Source organism: Heterodontus francisci, unplaced genomic scaffold (assembly GCF_036365525.1).
Source record: "Heterodontus francisci isolate sHetFra1 unplaced genomic scaffold, sHetFra1.hap1 HAP1_SCAFFOLD_43, whole genome shotgun sequence".
NCBI classification, from domain to species: domain Eukaryota; kingdom Metazoa; phylum Chordata; class Chondrichthyes; order Heterodontiformes; family Heterodontidae; genus Heterodontus; species Heterodontus francisci.
The window spans coordinates 12,736,264-12,761,431 of record NW_027141852.1 but is presented as its reverse complement, the minus strand read 5'-3'; the positions used below and the strand labels follow the sequence as shown (position 1 = coordinate 12,761,431).

Here is a 25,168-nt window from a genome sequence, read left to right as displayed (position 1 = left end):
AGGCTCAGATCATCAACCAAGTTCTCCACCTGATGAGGGATCTAGGCTGGACAAAGAGGACCGTGACACTCTGAGACCAAGCTCGACCAGTCCGCACACCTGCTAGAGCTGTAAAGTTATATTCCCCAAGTTTGTTAAGTATAATTTTACTTTCAATTATTGAGTACTATTTTACTCTCAATAAAAGTTCTGGACTTATTCATCAAGTATCCTGTTGCCTTAGTTGGTTAAAGACATACCCAAAGAGATTGTCCACAATAGACTTTCCAGAATTAAAAGATAAGTCTGCAAGGATTGCTAATTTTACAGCCCTGTTGAAAATGAGAGATAAACCCAGGAACTACAGACCAGTTAGTATAATGTCGGTGGTGGGGAAACTTTTAGAGACAATTATCCAGGAGAAAATTAACTGTCACTTGGTAGAACATGGGCTAATAAATGACAGCCAGGACAGATTGGTTAACAGATGATAGTGTCTGACTTAATGAATTAATTTCTTTGATGAAGTTTCAGAGAGAAGTGACAAGGGTAGTGAGGTTGATGGTGTGTGTCTGGACTTCAAAAATGTGTTTGAAAAAGTACCATAAAATAGACTTGTTAACAAAATTGGAGCAGATGGGATTAAAGGGGCAGTGGCAGCGTGGATGAGGGCAGAAAGCATAAAGTAGGGTGAATGCTTCTTTTTCAGAATGGAGGGACTAATACAGTAATGTCACTGTTGTTGCAGTGTGTGCAGCGTCTGACCCTGAGCTGTCCTAGGGAGGGGGCTGTTTGTGATGTTCCTGTGGGGTGCATTATCATCAGGGTCTCTCTCTGAGCTGTCACAGGGATGGGGCAGTGTGTGATATCCTTGTGCATGTCATGCAGGCCCACTGGCTTGTGGTTCCATCCTGATGCCAAGAAACAGAGCCCCAGATATGGGCAAAAAGTCTCACTTCTCTACCACTATCTTGAGAAGACACAGTGGCGCAGTGGTTAGCACCGCAGCCTCACACCTCCAGTGACCCGCGTTCGATTCAGGGTACTGCCTGTGCAGAGTTTGTAAGTTCTCCCTGTGACTGCGTGGGTTTCTGCCGGGTGCTTCTGTTTTCTCCCACAGCCAAAGACTTGCAGATTGATCGGGAAGTTGGCCATTGTAAATTGCCCCTCGTGTATGCAGGTGGCAGGGGAATTGAGGGGATGTGGTAGGAATCTGGGATGAATGCAGGATCAGTATACATGGGTGGTTGATGGTCGGCACAGACTCGGTGGGCTGGAAGGGCCTGTTTCAGTCCTGCATCTCTCAATAAATAAATAAGAAGGCTGAGGGAGCAAACCTGGACAGTCAATCCGGAGTGGAGTCCTGGAGGCGGATACCTGCGACTTATCAGGCAGTTTTCCAGCAACTCCGACAGCAGATCTGGTAACAAACAGTACTGGTATTTTCCTTTCCTCTGGACAATACCAGCAATGCTGACAGGGGTTCCTGATGCTCAGGGTCTCCATACTATTTGCCCAGGCCTGTGCCCTGGAGAGGACACTCCAGCTTTGTGGTTAAACATTAGCACAACCCGGGAATAAACAGTTACTGATTATAAGCTCTCATTCAATTGGTGTAGAGTATGAGCACCAGGGGTTACTTCGGACAGAGGGAGAGCTCTTAGTGTCTCATTGGATAGCTACCATTCACTCCAAGCTGGGCAGCCCCCAGTCAGTTAGGTGCTGTCCTGCCACGACCTGCTTACTTCAATGGGTGCTTGAAGCTCAGAGAGACATCTCTGAACAGACGGATTGATAATCTATGCACCAAGAAAAACAAACTCAACAAAGAAGACACCAGTCCTTCGCATCACAAGCTGGAATGTAAGGACCATGTGTCCTGGCCTTACCGACAACCTTCTGCAGGTTGATGACACGCACAAGACAGCTGTGATGGACAAGGAACTCACAAGGCTCAATGTGGACATTGCTGTGCTGCAAGAAACTAGACTCGTTCAAAGTGGATCCCTCAAAGAGAAACACTACACCTTCTTCTGGCAGGGGAAAGCCCAAGAGGCAACTCGTGAGCATGGAGTGGGTTTCACAGTAAAATACACGCTACTTCAGATGAGTGAACCACCCACAGTAGGCTCAGAGAGACTTCTTACTCTTCACTTGTCAACAAGTGTGGGCCCAGTTAATCTCATGTGCATCTATGTCCCGACATTCACCTCCACCCCAGATGTCAGGGATCAATTCTATGTGACACTTGACAATGCCATCAGTAGAATTCCCAGCACTGAGGGACTGTACCTTCTCGGAGACTTCAACACAAGCTTGGGTACTGACTACACAGCTTTGCCAATGTTCATAGAGCACCAGGGGATTGGCAAGATGAACGAAAATGGACAGAGGTTGCTGGAGCTATGCTGTCACCATGGATTCTGTGTGATGAACAGCTACTTCCAGGTCAAGCTGTGCTACCAGGTGTCCTGGAGACATCCGAGATCATGCCATTGGCACCAGCTAGACCTTATCATCACCAGACATACCACCCTCAGCAGTGTCCTCATCACTCACAGCTATCACAGCGCTGACTGTGACACTGACCACTCCCTGGTGTGTAACAAGGTCAGGCTTCAGCCAAGGAAGCTTCATCCATCCATGAAGAAAGGTCATCCTCTGATCAACACTTGCCGAACCACTGATCCAGAAAGGACCCAGGAGTAACTCAACATCCTCGATCAGGCTCTTTCAGACAACAATGCTCAAGGCCTCAGTGCAGTGTCAAAGTGGAATCATCAGCACGCCACCATCTATAACTCTGCACTCACTGTGTATGGGAAAAGAGATGGGAGGAATGCTGACTGGTTTGAGGCTTATTGGACTGAAATGGAGTCAGTTACTGCAACTAAGAGGAGAGCTCTCATGAACTACACACAAGTCTCCAGCAAACAACATCTAAATGCTCTCAGAGATGCCAGAAACAAGTCTCTGCAGACTGCTCGGCACTGCACCAATCAATACTGGTTAAAACTCTGCTGCTGAATACGGGGATGCTAGAGGGATGTATGAAGGTATGAAGAAAGCGATGGGCCCAGTAGTAACTAAATCAGCACCTTTTGAAGACAAAGACAGGGGTGATCATCACTGAACCGAACAAGCAGATGGAAAGGTGAGTGGAGCATTACCTTGAACTCTACATAACGGAGAACATTGTCATTGAAGTAGCTCTCAGTGCCATTCCAGACTTCCCTGTCATGGAGGAACTGGACAGTGAGCCGACCGTAGTCCAGCTCAACAAGGGCTCAAAACACACATGAAGCAAACATTGTCACCTTGGACAAAATTAAGGGGGATCGCAGTGACTGCAGCAATTATCGGTGCCAGCTACTCAGTTGCACTCACCTGGTCGATCCCTTTCCTCCTGCAAGTTCCTTTGCTTCAAGTACCCATCCAATTTCCTTTTCAAATCATTGATTGTCTCTACTTCCACCACACTCGTGGGTCAGGACATTACCACTCACAGCATAAAAAAATTCCACCTCACCCAAGGATGGGAAATATTTATATCTTCTATATTTACCTTATTCTCTATCTCGACGAGAATAGAATGGCAGTCAACATGAAAGGGAACCCAAAAATCTTCGAGCAGTATATAAATAATAAGCAGGTAGTAAGCGGTGAAGTGGGCCCCATTAGGGACCAAGAGGGTAATATATACTTAGAGCTGCAGGGCAATGTTAATCTAGTTAATGAGTACCTTGTATCAATGATCACTAAAGAAGTGGAATTTGACAAAATATCAGTAGAAGTGGAGAGTGTAGAGGCAATGGAGAGGGTACAAATTGAGAGAGGGAGTTACTGAAAAGGCTGGTTATGCTTCAGGAAGATAAATTGCCTGGTCCGGATGGCTTTCATCCCAGATTGCGAAAGGAAATGTGGATGCAGATAACAGAAAGGCTTTCTATCATCTTCCAATCTTCCCTGGATACGGGGGAGGTGTCAGAGGATTAAACAGTGGCAAATGTGACACCCTTATTCAAGAAAGGGTGTAAGGACAGTCCGGCTAACTACAGGCCAGTTAGATTAACAGCAGTGGTGGGTAAGGTTTTAGAAAGAACAATCAGGGAAAAAATGAACAGTCACTTGCAGAGGTTTGAGTTAATTGAGGAGAGTGAGCATGGATTTATACATGGGAGTTCATGCTTGACTAATCTAACTGCATGTTTTGATGAACTAACAGAGAAGGTTTTTGAAGGGCATGCAGTGGATGTTGTTTATGTGGATTTTAAGAAACGACACATAAAAGGGTGATTGAGGTTCATGGAATAGGAGGGTCAGTGTCCAATTGGATAGGAAATTGGCTTAAGGACAGAAAACAGCAAGTCGTAATAAATGGTTCATTCTCAGACTGGAAGGTTGTCGACAGTGCTGTTCCCCAAGGGTCACTGCTGGAACCACTGCTTTTTATTTACTACAGATAAATGACTTGGATCTTGGAATATAGAGTAGAATCTCAAAATATGCCGGTAACACCAAACTTGGAGAAGTGGCAAACAGTGAGGATGAAATGAACCACCTGCAACAAGACAGTGATGGGCTAGCAGAATGGGCAGACAGGTGCAAATGGAATTTAATAGTGACTAGTGTGAGGTGATGCATTATAGCAGAAGGAATAGGGAGAGGCAATATATAATTAATGGCACAGTTCTAAAGAGTGTGCAGGAATTGAGGGACCTGTTCACTGTCACGTGAACAATTACTTCTTGTTGTGTGCTCTCAGATTTGTCACCTTCACTGTACTGGAGTGAGATGACATCTACTGGCAGGAAGCAAGAACTGCAATCAAGCAGCAGAAACTCCATCGTCTGTCAGGGTGAAAGAAACATTGCAATGTGAGGAAATAGTGAATGGGTTTGATTGGGTTGATGGAGACATGATTCCACTTGTGGTGGAGTCCAAAGCAAAGGCCAGAAATATAAAATTGTCATTATTAAAAGATATGAGGAATTCATGATAAATGTATTTAGGTAGTGAGTGGGTGGAATCTAGATAAAATAGAAAGTGAGATTGGGTGGACAGAAGCAGTGTGAAAGGATGGCTCAAACAAAAGGTAAACGCCCTGAAAGGTTAACTCTGTTTCTCTCTCCACAGATGCTGCCAGAGTTTCTGAACATTTCCACCACTTTCTGTTTTTATTTCAGAATTTGCAAGATGTTGCTTTGCTCTGAAAAAAAAAATGGATGATCGGCTTTGGCTGCCAGTGAAATTCCACCGGAGCTAAAAGGAAGTTCTGATATCAGTGGCATGTTGATCTAGGAGTATGAATCTTGCTTAGGGTGAGTGATTAATTAATGTGTGAGAGATCTTGGGTTCAAATCCTGCACAAGCCCTTCTACTTTGGTATTTTTAATTTAAGGTCATTGATTGGTTTCAGCCTTGCAGAAGGCAGAATTGATTTCCATATGGAGACTGCGTGAGGACCAGAGAGCTGGATTCAAAGAGCTTGATGAACTAAATGTGCAGATAGCCAAGTGGGAACATAAAGTTGTTGCAGTAATTGTGACCTGACTCCAAAAACAACAGGACTGGGTTCTGGACTGGAATGGAATGGAATTCTTCAGTGTTTCTGTTGTTTGGCTTGCATTGACTCATCGATTTTGTCATTTTTTACTTTGTCGATGCCTTTGAATAATTGTGGATCCTTCTTCAGATTGTCTTCTTTCACCAGGTAGTTCTGACCTCTGATGATGATGATCGTAATGAGCTTCAGCTCACTGATAGTTTTGGAACTGAGCAGATTTCCTTGGCTTGAGTCTACAACATGGAACTCAGTCTGACATGTGGACCCATGGGAGGATTTGAATGCCACCCCTGCGTTGAAGAATACAGTTGCATCCATCCAATAAGAGACCGAGTAGAAGTGACAGTTCAGTCAGTCAAACATTAAACTTTTAATTTCAGGGTTGTGAGTTGGAGTGCCATTTTGTTTTTCCCTTTTTTAAGGCTTCATTAGCAGAGAGTACAAGGAGTGTTTGAAATGAAATTCAGCAAAAGTATGAGTAAGTCTCACTTTGATTCGGGACTCTTATCTCTCTGCAGCATCTCGCTGTGAAAGATTGAACTTCATCTCATTTCATTCCCAGCTCGGGGTCAGTGCGGCTCAGTGGGACTTCTGGCTGTCTCCTGCTTCACAATCCATCAGTGCTGAGAAAGCAATGGGGAATATTATTCACGGCTCTGTAACCAGAGGACACAGATTTAAGGTGAATGGCAAAAGAACCAAGGCAACATGAGGAAAAACTTCTTTTGCACAGGTTAAGATCTGATATGCACTGTTTGAGAGTTTGATGGAGGCTGATTCAAAAATGGCTTTCAAAATGGTATAAGAAAGTTATCTGAAGTGAAAACAATTGCATGTTTTCATGGAATACATGAGTCTGTGGCATGAGCTGAGTTGCTCGTGCAGAGAAGCAGCACAAGCACAATGAGCTGAATGGCTTCCTTTTGTTCTGTAACTATTCTATGATCTATGATTCTTTTCAGAGTGAAATCAACACTCACATACAAGAAACTGACAGGTACATTGTAAACCCCACCCTAACATACCAGCGAATGCTGGGGACAGAGTAAAACCAACTCAGTCCTAGACTAGAAACTGACAGGTACTTTGTAAACTTCGCATTACCAGACAAGAAATTGACAGATTCTGTGTGAAACCCACAGTCACTTAGCAGCAGTTGGCAGGTAACGTGTAAAAATCTTTCTTTCATATCCCAACGACAAGGTACAAAGGAAATTAGGTACAAACCCAGGCTCACACTTCAAAGACTGAGAGATACAAAGCAAAACACATATTCACCTACAAGTACAGAGAAGAAGACACACTCAGAGGAGGTGCAGATTAAAGACACATGCATGTAACAGAAACTGATAGGGATAGAATCAAACCCTTTCTCACTTCTCAGAAACTGATAGATATAGACAAAAGCTGATGCTCACATACAAGTTGTTGAAAGATATGTGGTGAAACTCACATAGCAATAGCAGAAACAAACAGGTACTGAATAATACCCACAGTCACAGAGCAAAAACTGAAATATACTGAGTTAAACACCACTTTCTCACACGAGAAACTCATGGCTGCAAAGTGAAGCTGACTCAATCCTCCCAGGCATTGACAGGTGCAAAAGAAAACACTCACGACGATTCCAGGTCATGAAATGTGCACAATAAAACCGATCAGCTGAAAGAATAGCATTAATGACAGGTGTGGTACCCAGAATGCTCAGCGTCCTAGAATCCGCCCTATCTGTGACAGGAGCGGGGCGCGCAGGCGCAGTAGAGACAGCTCTGTCAGCAGCTGGAGCTGCGGGTTCGGAGTTGGAGCGGGATATTCACAAAGTGCGAGAAGACTTTGTGGGCTCACACAGTTGGAGCAGGGCCTCAGGGCCACAATAACATGGAACAATCCCATCTGTATCCCTGCAGATGGCGGTGGTGAAGCTTTTCCCGGTGAGGCTTCCCGAAACGGCGTCTATAAATGGATAAGAATTGGGGACGGGCAGGGAGCGTCTGGAGATGGATAACAATTGGGGACTGGGCAGGGAGCGTCTGGAGATGGATAAGAATTGGAGACTGGGCAGGGAGCGTCTCTAAAAGAATAAAATTTATGTACTAGTCAGGGAGCGTCTCTAAATGAATAAGAATTGGGGACTGGGCAGGGAGTGTCGATAAATGAATAAGAATTGGGGACTGGGCAGGGAGCGTTTCTAAATGAATAAGATTTGGGGACTGGGCAGGGAGCGTTTCTAAATGAATAAGATTTGGGGACTGGGCAGGGAGCGTCGATAAATGCTTAAGAATTGGGGACTGGTTTGGGAGCGTTTTTTTATTCGTTCGTGGGATGTGGGCGTCGCTGGCTCGATCTCAGCTCAAGTAATGTGTCCAGTTCTGGGCACCAGGCTTTAGAAAGGACATCAAAGCTTCTGAGACAGTTCAGAAGAGATTTACTAGAATGATACCAGAGATGAGGGGTTTCAGTTTTCTGGACAGGCTGGTGAAGCTGGGATTGTTCTCCTCAGAGTAGAGAAGGTTAAGGGAAGATTTAATAGAGGTGTTCAGAATCATGAAGGATTTTCATAGGGTAGAGAGGGAGAAACTGTTTCCACTGTCCTGGGGGTCAGTAACCAGAGGACACAGATTTAAAATAATTGGCCAAAAATGTCAAGGGGAGGTGAGGAGAGATCTTTTTACCCAGTAACTGATTCGGATTTGGAATGAATTGTCTGACAGGGTGGTGGAAACAGATTCAATTATAACTTTCATAAAGGAATTGGACAAATATTTCAAAGTGAAATTCTCCAGGATTATGGGGAAATAGGCAGGGGGTTGGACTAATTGCATCTTTTTGTCAGAGAGTCAGCAGAGGCACAATGGGGCCGAATGGCCTCCTTCTGTGCTGTATGATTCTATGAACATAAGAACGAGGAGCCGGAGTCGGCAAGTCAGCCCCTCGAGCCTGCTCTGCCATTCAATACAATCATGGCTGATCTCATCACGGCAGTTCTTGTTTCTTGCCAGTAGATGTCACTTCACTCCAATACAGTGAAGTTTACAAATCGGAGAGAGACACAACAGGAAAGAATTGTTCACATTACAGTGAATATGTAGGATTTAGAAATACTAGGAGTGGAGACGAGTTATTACTTGTCTGCTCGATCCCCACAGCCCTGTAAAATTATTTCCTTCAAGTGCCCATTCAAATTCCTTTTGTAATCCTCGATTGTCTCCATTTCCACCGCCCTCGTGGGCAGCGAGTTGCAGATCATCACCAATCACTGTGTAAAAAAGTTCTTGCGCACATTCCCCCTGTATCTCCTGTCCAAAACCTTTAATCTGTGTCCCCTAGTCCTTGTACCAATAGTTAACGGGAACAATGTTTCCTTGCCAACTTATTTAAAACACATCTATCAATTCTCCCCTCAATCTCCTTTGATACCAGCAGAACAGCCCTAGCTTTTCCAACCTAACCTTGTAACTAAAATCCCCCATCCCTGGATCCATTCTGGTAAATCACCTCTGCGTCCTCTCAAGGACCCTCACATTCTTTCAAAAGTCTGCTGAGCAGAACTGGAAGCAACACTCCAAATGGGGCCTAACCAGAGTTTTATAATGATAAAAGCAAAATGTTTTATAATGGTTCAGCATAACTTCCCTGCTTTTGTACTCAATGCCTCTATTTATAAAGCCCAAGATCCCATATGCTTTGCGAACCACTCTCGCAATATGTCTTGCCACCTTCAAAGATTGATGCTCATGAACCCCAAGTTCCTCTATTCCAGCACACTCTTTAGAACTGTGCCATTAAGTATATATTGCCTCTCCCTATTCCTTTACATCACCTCACACTTGTCACTATTAAATTCCATCTGCACCTGGCTGCCCATTCTGCTAGCCTATCACTGTCCTGTTGCAGGCAGTTCATATCATCCTCACTGTTTGCCACTCCTCCAAGTTTGGTATCATCGGCAGACTTTGAGATTCTACTCTGTATTCCAAGATCCAAGTCACTTACCTTTAGCAAAAAAAGCAGTGGTTCTAGCACTGACCCTTGGGGAACACCACTGTCGATTATCCTCCAGTCTGACAAAGAACCATTTAATAAGACTCGCTGTTTTCTGTCCTTAAACCAATTTTCTATCCAATTGGACACTGACCCTCCAATACTACGAACCTCAATTTTGTTAACCGCCCTTTTATGTGGCACCTTGTCAAACGCTTCCTTAAAATCCATATAAACAACATCCACTGCATTCCCTTCATCAACCTGCTCTGTTAGTTCATCAAAAAATGCAGTTAGATTAGTCAAGCATGAACTCCCATTTATAAATCCATGCTCACTCTCCTTAATTAACTCAAACCTCTCCAAGTGACTGTTGATTATTTACCCTGATTATTCTTTCTAAAACCTTACCCACCGCTGCTGTTAATCTAACTAGCCTGTAGTTACGCAGACTGTCCTTACACCCTTTCTTGAATAAGGGTGTCGCATTTGCCACTGTTTAATCCTCTGGCACCTCCCCCGTATCCAGGGAGGATTGGAAGATTATAGCAAGCCCTTCCGTTATCTGCATCCGCATTTCCTTTCGCAATCTGGGATGTGAGCCATCCGGACCAGGTGATTTATCTTCCCTAAGCACAGCCAGCCTTTTTAGTACCTCCCTCTCCTAATTTGTACTCTCTCCATTGCCTCTACTCTCTTCACTTCTACTGATATTTTGTCAAATTCCACTTCCTTAGTGATCACTGATATAAAGTACTCATTAAGTAGATTAACATTGCCCTGCACCTCTAAGCTTATATTATCCTTTTTGTCCCCAGTAGGCCCTACTCAACCTCTTACTACCCACTTATCATTTACATGCTGCTCGAAGATTTTTGGGTTTCCTTTCATGTTGACTGCCAGTCTATTCTCATAGAAATAGAGAATAAGCAAATAGAGAAGATGTAAGTACTTTCCATCCTTGATGAGGTGGAACTTTTTTATGTTGTGGGTGGTAATGACTTGGCCCACGAGTGTGGTGGAAGCAGAGACAATCAATGATTTGAAAAGGAAATTGGATGGATACTTGAAGGAAAGAAACTTGCAGGAGGAAAGGGATCGAGCTGGTGAGTGGAACTGACTAGATTGCTCCGGGGAGAGCCAGCATGGACGTGATAGGCCAAATGACCACCTTCTATGTTGTAAATGACTCTGTGTTGTTTCTCAAATTCAATCCACTGGTGCTTGGTAAATAATTTCAAAGTAAATTGTGCAACTGGAAAATCAGAACCAAGGCAAGGGACGCAGAAGGAAGCAAAATTGCTGAAACCCGGGATTGAACCAGAGACCATGACATCTTCAATCTAACGCTCTCTCAACTGAGCTATTTCAGCCCGACATTAGCAGTAGTTTGGTGTCCTTGTTTTGGAAGAAAATACATACATTCAAGTTTTCCAAAAAATTAAAGAACACAACAGGTGAGTAATATTCCCCATTGCTTTCTCAGTACTGATGGATTGTGAAGCGGGAGACAGCCAGAAGTGCCACTGAGCCGCACAGACTCCGAGCTGAGAATGAAATGAGATCAAATTCAATCTTTCATAGTGAGATGCTGCTGAGAGGGAAGAGTCCTGAATCAAAGAGAGACTTGCTGATTTCAAACACTCCCTGTACTCTCTGCTCATGAAGCCTTACAAAAGGGAAAAACAGAATGGCACTCAAACTCACAACCCTGCCATTAAAAGTCTCATATTCGACTGACAGAACTGTCACTTCTACTCGGTCTCTTATTGGATGGATGCAACTCCAACGCAGGGATGGCATTCAAATCCTCCCATGGGTCCACATGTCAGACTGAGTTCCATGTTGTAGACTCAAGCAAAGGAAATCTGCTCACTTCCAAAACTATCAGCGAATTGAAGCTGATTACAATCAACATCATCAGAGGTCAGAACTACCTGGTGAAAGAAGACACCCTGAAGAAGGATCCACAATTATTCAAAGGCATCGACAAAGTGAAAAACAAGAAAGTCGATGAGTCAATGCAAGCCAAACAACAGAAACACTGAAGAATTCCATTCCATTCCAGTCCAGTTGTTTTTGGAGTCAGGTCACAATTACAGCAATAACGGGTCCTTCTCAGGATGGCATGCTGTTACTATTGGGGTACTGCAAGGATCAGTGTTGGAGCCACAGCTGTTAACAACCTATATAAATGATTTGGATGTGGGAATTAAATGTAATATTTCCAAGGTTGCAGATGACACAAAGCTCGGTGAAGTGTGAGTTGTGAGGAGGATGCAGAGAGGCTTCCAGGGGACCTGGAGAGGCTAAGTGAATGGGCAAGAACATGGAATATAATGTGAATAAGTGTGAAGTTATTCACTTTGGTAGAATAAAAAGAAAGACAGAGCATTACTTAAATGGTGAGAGGTTGGGAAGTGTCGATGTCCAAAGGGACCTGGGTGTCCTTGTTCCTGAGACACTAAAAGCTCTTGTGCAGGTGCAGCAATCAATTAGGAAGGCGAATGGTATGTTGTACCCAGACGAGGGGTCATGAGTACAGGAGTATAGATGTCTTGCTGCAATTGTACAGAGCCTTGGTGAATCCGCACTGGAGTATTGTGTACAGTTTAGTCTCATCTTATGAAGGATACACTTGCCATAGAGGGGGTGAAACAGAGGGTCAACAGACTAATCTTTTTTTTGCATTTATTTCATTTCATCTCAGTTTGTTCAGTTTGCTTACCTACTGTTTTTTTCAGGTTTGTACTTCCTGCTGTTCAGTATTCAGTCCATTAACACCTAATCTGTACTAATGCTTTGTCTTTCAACACACCATTAACATATTGTTTGCCTTTGCTGCATGACCTTTTGGTCAGCTATGTGGCCTTGTCCAATCTACACCTTCTCCTTTGTTATCTCCTGCCCCACCCCCACCCCACTTGCTTGTAACCTGTGACTTTTCTAATATATGTCAGTTCCGAAGATGGGTCACTGACCTGAAACGTTAGCTCTGCTTCTCTTTTCACAGATGCTGCCAGACCTGCTGAGTGGTTCCAGCATTTCTTGTTTTTATGTCACCAGACTAATCCCTGGGATGGTGGGATTGTCTTATGAGGAAACTGGGCCTGTATTCCTTAAAGTTTCGAAGAATGAGAGGTGATCTGATTGAAACTGACAAAATTCTTACAGGGCGTGACAGTGTGGATGTAGACAGGATGTTTGCCCTGGTTGGTGAGTCTAAAACCAAAGGACATCGTCTCAGAATAAGGAGTAGGCCATTTAAAACTGAGATGGGTGGCATTTCTTCACTCAGACGGTGGTGAATCATTGGAATACTGTGCCCCAGAGGGCTGTGGCAGCTCAATCATTGAGCATGTTCAAGACAGAAATTGATAGAAATCTTGATACTCATGACATCAAGGGATATGGGGATAGCATGGGAAAGGGGCTTTGAGGTAGGTGATCAGCCATGATCGAATTGAATGACAGAGCAGGTTCGACGGGCTGAATAGCTTACTCCTGTGTTCCTCTGTTCCTAAGAGAGTTGGCGCAGCGCGCAGCCCTGCTTTACCCCAATGCTGATCTTGAAAGCGTCTGATGTTGCTCCATTGTAACTGATGGAACTGTGCATGTTCTCGTGGAAAGAAGAGATGATGCCCAAGTGGTCAGGAGGGCAGCCTCTGTTCCATTGCAGTTTGAAGAGGCCGTCTCTGCTGACAAGATCAAAGGCCTTAGTGATGTTAAAGAAAAAGTGTAAGGCTCTGTGGCGTAATGGATAGAGTGTTGGACTTCTAAATAATGATTAAGACGATATTCAAAGGTTGTGGGTTCAAGTCCCACCAGAGTCAGATTTTGGACCAGACACAGAGGAGCACAACGGAACAACAAATGAAGAAATGTGCCAAAAGCACAGACTCGGAGACAGAGCGAGAGAGAGAGGAGCAGAGCAGGGGGGAAAAAAAAAATCTAGGAGTGACGTCACAATGGAGAGTGAGAGCAGGGAAACAGAGAGCCGCTGGGGTGAGGATACAGGATTTGGTTCTTTCTTCGGTGCAGTGGAAGGAGCTGTTTGGTGAGGATCTGGTAAGCTGTGACATCACAGGCAAGCAGGTAGTTGATTGGTTTGGAAGAACCGACCTGCTTGATGCGCATCTGATAAGTGATTGAGGTCCATTTTCGTCCCAACATTTAAAATAGTAAACAAACTAGTGGTAAGTTTAATAAAATATGCAATAAAATGAATAATTGAATAAAATATTTAAGTAGTTAATTGAAACACGTTAAGGATGACAGGACAGGTGATGTGTCACAGCTGCAGCATGTGGGAGTTCCTGGATGCCAGTGTGATCCAGGGCAAACACGTCTGCAGGAAGTGTTTGCGGCTCAAAGAGGGAGAAAAAAGGAATGTAGTGGTAGTAGGGGACAGTATAGTAAGGTGGATTGACTCTGTTCTCTGCAGCAAAAGCAAGAGTCCAGACGGCTGTGTTGCCTGCCGGTGCCAGGATTCAGGACATCTGCTCAGGGCTGGAGCGAAACATACAATGGGAGGGGGAGGATCCAGTCGTCGTGGTCCATGTCGGTACCAAGGACATAGGCAGGACAAGGATAGAGGTTCTGCAAAGTCAGTATGAGGAACTCGGCAGCAAATTAAGAAGCAGAACCTCAAAGTTAATCATCTCTGGATTATTATCTAAGCCATGTGCAAATTGGCATAGGACAAATAAGATTAGAGAAAGTAATGTGCGGCTGAAAGACTGGTGTGGTAGTAGTGGGTTCTGGTTTGTGGGGCATTGGCACCAGTACTGGGGAAAGAGGTGGCTGTACCGTTGGGACGGTCTCCACCTGAACCGTGCTGGTGCCGGTGTTCTAGCGAGCCACATAACGAGGGACGTAGAGACGGTTTTAAACTGAATAGTGGGGGCAAGGGATCAAATTTGGGAAGATATGGTGAATCAAGGAGGAGAGACAAGGCGAGAGAGAAAGGTATAAATATGGGAAATGATAAACAGACTGTGACAGGAAGGGGCAGAATGTACAAATCTAAGAGTAAATCGACAGATAAGGCTAGAGGTGACAAAAATAATAAAAGGACAAAACTAAATGCTCTGTATCTGAATGCATGGAGCATTTGAAACAAAACAGATGAACTGGGAGCACAAATAGAATAAATAAGTACGATCTGATAGTCATTACAGAGACATGGCTGCAGGGCGACATAGATTGGGATGAGAATATTGGAGGTGACATGGCATTTTGGAAGGAAAGGAAGCTAGGAAAAGGTGGCGGGGTAGCTCTGTTAATTGATGATGGTATTAGCGTAATCGAGAGGGATGACCTGAGTTCTGGAGATCAGGATGCAGAATCAGTTTGAGTACAAATGAGAAATCATAAAGGCAAGAAGTCACTTGTGGGAGTGGTGTTCAGGCCACCTAACATTAACCACACTGTCGGATGGGATATAAAGGAAGAAATAATGGCAGCTTGTCAGAAAGGTACTGTGATAATTATGGGGGATTTTAATCTACATATAGAGTGGAAAATTCAGATGGGCAAAGGTAGCCTAGATGAGGAATACATAGAATGTTTTGGGGATAATTTCTTGGAACTATACATTCTGGAGCCAACCAGAGAGCAGGCTATACTAGACCTGGCATTGTGCAACGAGATAGGATTAATTAATGACCTCATAGTTAAGGTGCCCCTAGGTAGTCGCGATTATAATATGATTGAATTTTACATTCAGTTTGAGGGAGAGGAGAGTGGGTCCCAGACTAGTATTTTAAATTTAAATAAGGGCAATTATAAGGTCATGAAAGCAGAGCTAGCTAAAGTGAACTGGCAAATTAGGTTAAGGGATAAGTCAATAGAGATGCAGTGGCAGACATTTAAGGGGATATTTCAGAATACACAGAATAGATACATTTCAACGAGAAAGAAAAGTTCCAAAGGTGGGACTCACCATCCATGGTTCACGAAAACAGTTAAAGATACTATCAAACTTAAAGAAAAAGCCTATAATTGTGCAAAGATGGGAGGCAGGTCAGAAGATTGGACAGAATATAAAAAAACAGCAAAGAATGACTAAAAGATTGATAAGGAAGGTAAAATTAGAGTATGAGAGAAAGCTCGCAAGAAATTTCAAGACAACTAGTAAGAGTTTCGATAGATATTTTAAAAAGAAAAGAGTTAACAAAGCGACTGTTGGTCCAATAGAAAGTGTGTCTGGGGAATTAATAATGGATAATTAAGAGATGGCAGATGAATTGAACAGATACTTTGCATCGGTCTTCACTATTGAGTATACAAATAACATCCCAGTATTAGCCGTATATCAGGAAATTGAAGGGATGGAGGAACTCAAGAAAATTACAATCACCAGGGAAGTGGTACTAAACAAATTGTTGGAGCTGCGGGTTGACAAGTCGCCAGGTCCTGAATTGGCTAGTGAGATAGTTGATGCGCTGGTTTTAATATTCCAAAATTCCCTAGATTCGAGAAGGTTCCGTTAGATTGGAAAAGAGTGAATGTAACTCATTTATTCAAAAAGGGAGGGAGACAGAAAGCAGGAAACGACAGGCCAGTTAGCTTAACATTTGTCTGAGGGAAAATGTTTGGAGCTATTACAGAGGATGTTATAGCAGGGCATTTAGAAAAAATTAAGGTAATCAGGCAGAGTCAACATGTTTTTTTGAACGGGAAATCATGTTTAACCAATTTATTGGAGTTCTTTGAGGGAGCTACATGTGCTGTGGATAAAGGGGAACCAGTGGATGTATTGTATTTTGATTTCCAGAAGGATAAGGTGCCATACCAAAGGTTATTGCAGAAAATAAAAGCTCATGGTGTCGGGGGTAACATATTGGCATGGATAGAAGATTGGCTAGCTGGCAGGAAACTGAGAGTCAGCATAAATGGGTCATTTTCTGGTTGGCAAGAAGTAACGAGTGGTGTGCCACAGGGATCTGTTCTGGGGCCTCAACTTTTTACAATTTATATAAATGACTTAGATGAAGGGACCGAAGGTATTGTTGCTAAATTTGCTGATCACAAAGATAGGTAGGAAAGTAGGTTGTGAAGAGGACATAAGGGGGCTACAAAGGGATATAGATAGGTTAAGTGATTGGGCAAAGACCTGGCAAATGGAGTATAATGTGGGAAAGTCGGAAATTGTCCACAATGGCAGGAAGAATAAAAAAGCATATTTTCTAAATGGTGAGAGATTGCAGAGCTCTGAGATGCAGAGGGATCTGGGTGTCCGAGGGCATGAATTGCAAAAGGTCAGTATGCAGGTCCAGCACTTAATTAGGAAAGCTAATAGAATGTTATCATTTATCACCATGGGAATTGAATACAATAGTAGGGAGGTTATGCTTCAGCTATACAGGACATTGGTGAGACCTCTTCTGCAGTACTGAGTACAGTACTGGTCTCCTTATTTGCGGAAGGATGTAAATGCATTGGAGGTAGCACAGAGAAAGTTTACTAGACTAATACATGGAATGGGTGGGCTGTCTTACGAGGAAAGATTGGACAAGCTAGGCTTGTCTCCGCCAGAGTTTAGAAGAGAAAGAGGCGACTGATTTGTTATTTAATTTATTAATTAACAAATTAGCTATCCTCCAGTCTTCCGGTACCCCACCCGTGGCTAACGATGATACAAAAGTCTCTGCCAGCGCCCCAGCAATCTCCTCCCTTGCTTCCCATAGCATCCTAGGATACATCTGATCAGGCCCTGGGGATTTATCCACCTTAATGCGCTTCAAAACCTCCAACACCTCCTCCTTTGTAATGTTGATATGCTGCAGGATATCGCTGTTCCCTCCCTTGAACTCACTAGCTTCCATGACCTTCTCCACGGTAAATACAGACGAGAAATATTCATTTAAGACCTCGCCCATTTCGCGTGGCTTCACACATAGATTGCCACACTGATCCTTAAGGGGACCTACTCTCTCCCGAGCTACCCTTTTACTCTTAATATACTTATGGAATCTTTTAGGATTCTCCTTTATCTTATCTGCCAGGGAAATCTCATGGCCCCTTTTCGCCCTCCTAATTTCCTTCTTAAGTGTTCTCCTACATCCCCTATAGGTCTCGAGGGACTCTCTCGATCCCAGCTGCCTATACTTGAAGTATGCCTCCTTCTTTGTCCTGACCAAACCCTCAATATCCCTCGTCAACCAAGGTTCCCTAAACTTGCCAGCCTTGCCCTTCCATCTAACAGGAACATGCTGGCCCTGAACTCTTCCTATCTCACTTTTAAAAGCCTCCCACTTGCCAGACGTCCCTTTACCTGTAAACAGCCTCTCCCATTCAACTTTTGAGAGTTCCTGTCTGACGCCATGGAAATTAGCCTTCCCCCAATTTAGGACTTCAACCTGAGGACCAGTCCTATTCTTTTTCATAACTATCTTGAAGCTAATAGAGTTATGGTCACTGGTCCCAAAGTGCTCCCCGACTGCCATATCAACCACCTGCCCATCCTCATTTCCTAACAGGAGATCGAGTGTAGCCCCTTCTCTAGTCAGGCCATCCACGTACTGCTTCAGAAAATTATCCTGGACTCACTTAAAAAATTCTTCCCCATCTGACCCCTTAGCACTAAGGCAGTCCCAGTCAATATTAGGGAAGTTAAAATCACCTACTATTACAACCCTATAATTCCTATACCTATCTGTGATTTCCCTACATATATGCTCCTCCACTTCCCTCTGACTATTGGGGGGCCTATAGTATAATCCCATCAAAGGGATCACCCTTTTATTATTTCTAAGTTCTACCAGTATGGCCTCACTGGACATTCACCCCGGGATATCCTCTCTAAGTACTGCCGTGATGTCCTCCCTAATCAATAGTGCAACTCCCCCTCCTCTCTTACCTCCACCTCTGTCACGCCGGAAGGATCAGTACCGCGGAACATTGAGCTGCCAGTCCTGCCCATCCCTCAACCACGTTTCCGTAATAGCTACAATACCACAATCCCATGTACCGATCCATGCTCTGAGTTCATCTGCCTTACCTGTAAGGATACTTGCATTAAAGTAAATGCAGTTTAGCCCACCAGACCTTCCACGCTCCCTGACCTGCCCCTGCCTGGCCTGCCTACTGGACTTGCTTGCTTTAACCTCTCCATTTGCCTCAACTATCTCATCGGAGAGACTACTACTTTGGGTCCCACTCCCGCTGCAAGACTAGTTTAAACCCTCCAGTGTATTACTATAAAATCTCCCTGCAAGGATATTGGTCCCCTTCCAGTTCAGATGCAACCCGTCCCTCTTGTACAGGTCACCTCTGCACCAGAAGAGATCCCAATGATCCAAGTACCTGAAGCCCTCCCGCCTTCGCCAGTCTTCAGCAATGCATTCATTTGCCTAATCCTCCTATTCCTACCCGCACTAGCACGTGTCACAGGGAGTAATCCTGAGATTACAACCCTAGAGGTCCTGCTCTTTAACCTTCTGCCTAACTCCCCATATTCACTTTGCAGAACCTCATCTCTCTTCCTGCCTATGTCGTTCGTACCAATATGGACCACGATCTCTGGCTGCACACCCTCCCCTTTCAGAATTTCCAGCAGCTGCTCCGAAACATCCTTGTCCCTAGTATTAGGGAGGCAACATACCATCCTGGAGTCTCGTTTGCGGCCACAGAAACGCCTATCTGCACCCCTTATGATAGAATCCCCTATCACAGTAGCTCTTCCTCCCCTTTTCATCCCCTGCTGTGCAGCAGAACCCTCCGTGGTGCCACGGACCGCGCTGTTGCTCTTTTCCCCTGGGAGGTCTTCCCCCCAACAGGAACCAAAGCGGTGTATCTGTTTGAGAAGGGGATGGCCACAGGGGACTCCTGCACTACCTGCCTGCTCCTACTATTCCATCTGGTAGTCACCCATCCCTTTTCTGCCTGTGCATCCATTACCTGCGGTGCGACCACCTCACTAAACATGCTATCCATGACACCCTCAGCTTCGTGGATGCTCCACAGTGAAACCACCCGCAGTTCCAGCTCCATAATGCGAGTAGCCAGTAGCTGCAGCTGGATACACTTCCTGCACACATGGTCGTCATGGAGACTGGGAGGGTTCCTGAATCCCCACATAGCGCAGGAGGAGCATATCACGGGGCTGAGCTCTCCTGCCATGACTTACCCTTAGATTAATTAGTTACTCCCTTAATTAAAAAATACTAATGACACTCGGGGCCTTGTTCTACCCACTACAATCTAAAGTCCTTCATAAGCTACACTGAATAAAACAAAACACTTTAGTAGTACTCATCTTATCAGCAGAGGTTTTTTTTTCAAGTAAAAAACTTTGCCCTTTTCTTTAAGATATTTAAATACACTAACAGCAGTGACTCACCAACCAATCACCTTGCAGCTCTCCTCTGACATCACAGTTGGCTTCTTTTTTTTCAAAACTCCAGCACACTGGAAGAGCTCCACTCCACTCCTGGAAGGGAAGAGACTGGGCCTCGATCCTCGGATTGGATTTATAGGCTCCGCTCTCAACATTCTCCTCATATCGGTCCATATCGGTCTGCTCCGCTCCGCTCCTCTCCGCTCCCGGAAGGTAATTCACCAGCTTTTGCAGAAAAGTAGGTCTTAAGCTGTTGCAGTACCTGTTAGAAAGATAGTCTAAGCTATTCTGAAGTCATCTTCTAATGTCATCCACATGGAAGCAGGATTTTAAAGGGTAAGATGTAGTTTTTAAAAGTCACTTCAATCTTGCTCAAGAGTCTTTTCAAAGAAGCCAAGTAAATCTTGATAAAAAGTCATAAACATTTAGAGATCTTTTAAAAGCACTTCAATCTTGTTAATAAAAAGTCAGATGTAAATTTAAGAACTCTGATCAGGCCATGCTAAAACCTTACGTACAATTAAGAAATATAATACAACATTTAAAATGTCTGAACTCCCTCTGAAAGTTGACAACTGCTTTGCCGGTGTCTTCCTGGAATAGTGGAGCTGTTGTGTCAACAGAAAAGTCCTTCCCGAGCAACCCTGAGCCTGTTGGTACCGGCTTTAATCCAACCCAGGTAAAAATAAGGGTACCAATGAGCCCAAATTGCTGAACTACAGGTCCCTGTCACTTTAAAGAGTGGGCTGGTGCGATTATGGTCAGAGGCTCCTTCTAAGCACATTTCTCACCACCACAACTTCCAGATGCTGGTGTTAGTGTGTGCATGTACCGGCAGTTGCAGTGCTGTTCAGACCCTCAATAGCAGTGAAAGTCTCAGAGTTCACCACTATTGGGCTGTAAAATCCAGGCCAATATCTCACAGCCCTGTTAGATTTGATCTCCCTCTGTACAAAATCAAACTCCACACATTGCCTTTCACTCACTCCTGTTTCCAGCCCTGACGGTGCAGAAATCCCCTCTCAAAGGTACACAATCCAGTTGATTTCTGATCAAATACCTCCTTCCTCATTCAATAGAGGAAACAGAGACATGAACAGGAGTCAGGTGCAAGAAAGTTTCACCAACAGAGCAAAGAAAGGCACCAACAAAAGTCACCCCTACTTTCCAAATCATTTCACTGGAATATTCTTTCACTTGTTTTGTCGGATGACTGCAATAAATCTGAAAATGAGCACCATGAGGTTTGTGTTCACTAGTCACTTGTTCTCCTGTGTTTGTCTGTCAGGTTTGTAATTCAATTTGTATTGGATATTGAAGAGAATCTCTTTTCAAGATGATTGCACATCGTACTGTGTTTAAAGCAACCAACTTGGAAAATGTCAGAAAATGAATGTTTCAATACCTGTGTGACCAGATTCTTCCAATGCTTTTCAACAGCTAGATTGATGATGCTTGTAATCTGTATCCTGTGGAGAATGGGAGAAGAGAATAAAAACATGGTGCATGAACAGGACAGAATGTGTAAAATGGGAGCACAGAAATACTGCCACCTCATTGAAAGTTAATGAGATTTATTTGAAGTCAGACACCTGTCCACAATGAACAAGTGAATACATTAATTGTCCACTTTCAATCTAAATGGGACTGAGGTTCCAACAGAGAAGTTTTCTGGAAAATACCTGCTGCAGTTTTAAAATTGATGAACTGGAACATCTTATACTAACTTTCAAATAACTGGAGTGATTGTATAGTTCTCATAGTGGAGAGAAGGAGTTGTTTATAAATATAAGCAGAAAGACACATTTGTGGATTGGTGAATGAGCTTTATCTTTCTGAAATGTATTTGTCCATTGGTTGCAGGTCACTGGAAATTCTTTTTTAAATTTCAATTGTAGCAGCAGCAGTTAGCAGCAAAATGTCTGATTAATCAGAGTTGTGGGTCTGGGAAATACTTAAACAGCCGAGACCCTGTAAAACAGTACTCCAAGTAATCGTTTAAATAAGGCACTGAACTGACAGAGCGGTAAAGGCCTGGTCAGGTCAGGAAAAAAAACCCGACCCGAACCTGACAGAACCACATTGGACCCGAGCCCGACCCGGCCCGAGTATCTCAATTTATTCCCACGCCCAAACTAACCCGAGCCTTACCCGACCACTGGAATGTTCACTTCATCTACCTCCCGATTCCGAATCTACAGGAAGCTGCAGCATGAGCGCAATGACGTCATAGAGATGCTCACTTGCTCACTGAGCAGACTCAGAGATTCCCTCCTTGATGCCCCGGACTCCCAGCTTAGGTTGGCTTTTCAACATTTGACACTTATTAAACTCAACTTCCCAGCAGAGTTAAATGTAATACTTACTGTGTGTGTCCGACACGGACTCAGCCCGACCTGGACCCAGCCCAACCCGAACCTGGCCCGACCTGACCCGAGCCCGAAAGCCAGACCCGGAAGAGCGACCCAACACGACCCGGACCCGACACAGGTCGTCGGGTCCCGTCGGGTTCAGGTCGGGTGGCAGGCCTTCACAGAGCGGAGGTCAGATGAGGATTGAATTAATTTCAATCACTGAATCTAAACAAGAAGTAAATCTGCCAGGAATGGAAGACTTTGCTTTATCTGTGAGCTTGTGGCACAACGGTAGCGCGTCTGACTCCAGATCAGAAGGTTGCGTGTTCAAATCACGTCAGGCTCAGTTATGTTTTACAGCAGCTCATGTTCCTGGATTTTATATCAGAAGAGAGTTCGTTCTCTTGGAATATTCGTGCATGGCAGAATTTCAAGATCAACTTTCATAGATTAAAGTCCTGATTTCTGGTTCCGTTCCATTTCCATGCTCAGTTCTTATTTCACACTGTTTTATATCAGAACAATGTTTCAGGGATGTGATGTGTCCATTGTTTGTGCAATCGCTCTGTCACCCAGTGTGAGAAATAAAACACAAACCGCACAGCGTGCGGCTCAAACCCATACCTGGCTCTGTCTATCGGCCACTTAGTTCAGTTGGTTAGGACGCAGTGTTGATAACAACAAGGCTGTGGATTTGATCCCCATGTGCGCTGTCACATGGTCAGTCATTAATTTGACACATTTTTGCAACACTTAAAATCCAACTTTTAGATGCAAACAAGTTTACATCAAATGTCAAAGGGAATTTATTTTGAATAACATCCATTGTATCTTTGTCACTGGTCTGGAGTAACACAGAATTCTTTCCAATTATCTTCCGTTTGCTGATAAACGTTGAACTCGTGGCCTGTTCTCGTTCATGGTCACGAGCAGCAAAAACAGACAGAGCAAGTCTGACTGCCCAGAGATGTGGAAAAGGCTTCAGTTTGGGACATATGCAGCAAATCAAATGTTCACCCGGCCCTGAAAGATTCAAAAACTGTGGAAAAGGACACAAAGAGATAGAGAATAAGCTAAAGCTGAGAATGTAAATATTTCCCATCATTGATATCTCTCTATTCCAATCCAACCTTCAGAGTTGGGTAAATAATTTCAGTGTAAATTGTGCAGCTGAAGAGTCAAAACCAAAGGGCGATGCAGAATAAAGGAGAACTGCCAAAACCCCAGATTGAACCAGGGATCTTCAGTCCAACACACTCCCAACTGAGCTATTTCAGTCTCACAGGCTTGGGATGATAAGTGGCAAGTAACATTCGCACCACACAAGTGCCAGGCAATGACCATCTCCAACAAGAGAGAATCTAACTATCTCCCCTTGACATTCAATAGCATTACAATCACTGAATCCCCCACCATCAACATCATGGAGGTTGCCATGGGTAGCCATACAAATAACGTGACTAGAAGAGCAGGTCAGAGGCTTGGAATCCTGAGGTGAGTAATTACAGTGCAGCTATTGGCTCCACCCCAGGGGCTGAATTTGTTCTGTAAACCATGAAGCAGCTTCCTCTCAAATCCCAGGTTTATCAATAAATCCTCTCACAAAAGCCGCCAAGTGTGATATATTCCTCTCACTCATCCATGACTCCTGACTCCCCAAAGCCTGTCCACCATCTGCAATTCACAAGTCAAGAGTGTGATGGAATACTCTCCACTTGCCTGGATGGGTGCAATTCCAACTCAAGAATCTCAACACCGTCCAGGACAAAGCAGCCCACTTGATTGGCACCCCATCTACAAACATTCACTCCCTCCACCATCGGCACACAGTGGCAGCAGTGTGTACCGTCTACAAGATGCACTGCAGCAATGCACCAAGACTCCTTCCACAGCACCTTCCAAACCAAGCGACCTTTACCACCGAGAAGGGCAAGGGCAGCAAATGCAGGGGATACCACCACATGCAAGTTCCCCTGCAAGCCACACACCATCCTGACTTGGAACTATATCGCCGTTCCTTCACTGTTGCTGGGTCAAAATCCTGGAACTCCCTTTCTCACAGCACTGTGGGTGTACCTACCCCACATGGACTGCAGCGGTTCAAGAAGGCAGTTCACCACCACCTTCTCATGGGCAATTAGGGATGGGCAATAAATGCTGGCCTAGCCAGCGATGCCCACATCGCATGAATGAATGAATAAAAATGTGAAGTATCCCTTGTGTCATTGTTTTGGTAGAAAATATAACCCTGGTGGAATTGCCCCTCCCAATCACACCTCACTTCATAGAACATAGAAAATGGAGAAAATTTATGGCTCAGAATGAGACCATTGAGCAATCATGTCTGTGCCAGCTGAAAAAGAGTGATCCAGCCCAAAACCACTTTCCAGGTCTTGGGAATGGGATCTGAACAGATCTCAGAGCTCACATTATGTGAATGTTCTGTTGAAGTGTTGGTGAGCTGATATACCAGGGGAGATTCACACTGTTCGACACAGTGTGAAATACATTCAAGTATTTATAAAACATTGTAACATGTGAGTAATATTCCCCATTGCTTTCTCAGCACTGATGGATTGTGAAGTGGGAGACAGCCAGAAGTCCCATTGGTCCACACTGACCCTGAGCTGAGAATGAAATGAGAAAAAGTTCAATCTTCAGCAGTGAGATGCTGCAGAGAGGTAAGAGTCCTGAATCAAGGAGAGACTTTCTCATACTGTTGTTGAATCTCATTTCAAACACTCCTTGAACTCTCTGCCGAGGAATTCAGAGCTGGATAACGCCTGTAAAATCAGCCTAAAAAGGAAATAGAAAACACCCACCGTGGGCTCAAACTCAAAAACTTGAGCTTCAGAGTTTCATGCTTTCATCGACTGAGCTCACCAGGCCTGAGACAGTGTCCCCGTCCTGTCTGTTATTGGACGGTGCAGCTGTTGGCTCCACCCC

The 25,168-nt window shown here is 44.2% G+C and overlaps 2 non-coding genes across 2 annotated transcripts; both read left to right on the top strand.

Moving 5' to 3' along the window:
* The first annotated feature begins 13,268 nt into the window (after positions 1-13,268).
* Positions 13,269-13,359, top strand: trnar-ucu (transfer RNA arginine (anticodon UCU)). Its single transcript is given in 2 exon segments — positions 13,269-13,305; positions 13,324-13,359. It is a non-coding gene; the product is annotated as a tRNA-Arg (tRNA).
* Positions 13,360-22,496: 9,137 nt separating this feature from the next.
* Positions 22,497-22,568, top strand: trnaw-cca (transfer RNA tryptophan (anticodon CCA)). Its single transcript has one exon. It is a non-coding gene; the product is annotated as a tRNA-Trp (tRNA).
* The last annotated feature ends 2,600 nt before the right edge of the window (positions 22,569-25,168 follow it).